Here is a 1,955-nt window from a genome sequence, read left to right on the forward strand (position 1 = left end):
GTCTGTGTCCCCCAGAGCCAGGTGTGTCAGTCACTCACTGCCATTTGGTCCTCACGCAGTCAGGAATTGGTCCCTAGCCTGGGCCAGGCTCTGCTTGACTTGGCTGGATACACTCACTGAATCATTTGTTTTCTGGCTTAGGATATCATATGTGTTCACTGACAGTCCTGGAGGCCAAAAGTCAGAAAGCAGGTGAGCAGGGCCAGGCACCCTACAGGCACTGTGGGTCAGGGTCTGTTCTGCCTCAAGCCTCCTGGTAGCCAACAGCCCTTGGTGTCTTTGTCTTGCAGCCATGTCACTCTCATCCTTGCTTGTCACCCATGGCTTTGTCCGCATGTCTGAGTCTCAGGAGGATACCGTCCCTACCCCAGTGGGACCTTCACTATTACAACTCATTTCCAAAATGGTCACATTCTGAGATTCTAGGTGGTGGCAATTCTTGGAGGTCTGTGGGTGGTCTTGGGCACTAGGATTTTTAGAAACCTCCCAGGTGGGTAGAAGGCCTGCAGCCAGAGCTGAGTGCTGTCAATGAGTAGGGACTGGAGGGGTGTAGTCCACCTGGCAGTGGCTGGGCCTGGGCCTGGAAGGGGACGTGGTTCACACAGCCAGACTGGGCCTGGGCAGCGATGTGGTCCACATGACTGGGGCTGAGGCTGGGGCTGGGCCTGGGCTGGGGAGAGACATAGATGGCCTGGAGAGGGCTGAGGCTAGGATGTGAGGCCCGGGGGCAGAAAGGAGGAAGCAGAGGCTGATCCAAGACTCGAGTGGTGTCTGCGTTGGTCTCCGACCTCTGAACTCTCCTCAGGGCTGACTGCCCAGTTCAGAACGCAGCACTGGCCCTCTGGGTCTCTCTACTTTGCCTCCTCTGGCTGGAGGCACAGTGTGTTTTGTGTCTGTTGCTTTCCTCTTCACCGGAACACTCAAGAGCCAGACTCTTGCTTTGCATAGACCTGTCAGCAGCAACCAAGACTGGGCACACAGGTGCTGAATGACAGGTTACATGAGGGGCACCTAGAAACAGTGGGCCTGAGTGGGCTCAGCAGACAGCCCGGGTGCCATGTCCACACAGTATCCAGAGGAGAGCGGGTTAAGAGCTGATTCCAGCATTTCAATGGGTGTCTCCCACATCCTCCATCCCTTCCCCTGCTAGCAAGGCCCACGGAACTGCCTGGACCAGCCAGAGGTGCGGAGGCTTGGGGCGATGGAGAGAAGGAACTGCACCTGCCCTTTTTTAAAAGCTGCAGGACCCTGAGGCTGTCTTGCCTGTGGGTCATACTCAGAAGTCTGGGTGGGCAGGGCCTGCGTTCAGCTTGCCTGTTGTGGCTCGCGCCCAGCCCAGCCCTGGAGTGCCCAGCACCAGTCCATGTGTGTTGAAGAAAGGGGAAGCGAGCTTTGTCTTGAATAGGGAGAGAGGGCAGTGCTGGGCAGCATGGGGGACAGGGGCAGAGTTGAGAGTAGGAAAGGGGCACAGACGCAGCTTCCCAGGGGCAAGCCCAGCTAGGCCTGTCATGGCTTTTGTCACTTGTAAGCTGAGTGTTGTGCAGACACCAGGCGTGTTGTTTCTGGAGAGTTCCTCATACAGCAATAATGCCATGACGGCATCTCGTCTTCGCCTCGAAGCATTGGGAGGTGCTGGCTGCCACCCAGGCCTTGTCTGCCTGCAGCCCCGACACCCCAGCCTCGTAGGTTCCCAGCTGCCGTGACCAGGGTATTCCAGGGCATCGCTCTCCGCTGTGCCTCAGGATGCCAGAGTTGGTGGCTGGCGGGAAAGGTGACGGTAGGCTTCCGCCCTCCTCTCTGAAGCTGCATCCTGGGCCATCTGTTCCCCTGGCACCAAGACTCTCAGGTCTGTGTGGAGAGCTGCTGTCTTTTAATGTTAGAGACCCAGTTAAACTATTTATGAGTTATGAGGGCAGGATAACGCAAGGGGCCCTCCCCTGAGCCAAGGGATCTCT

Source organism: Carlito syrichta, unplaced genomic scaffold, assembly GCF_000164805.1.
Source record: "Carlito syrichta isolate Samal-C Ts95f unplaced genomic scaffold, Tarsius_syrichta-2.0.1 Scaffold305319, whole genome shotgun sequence".
Lineage (NCBI taxonomy): Eukaryota > Metazoa > Chordata > Mammalia > Primates > Tarsiidae > Carlito > Carlito syrichta.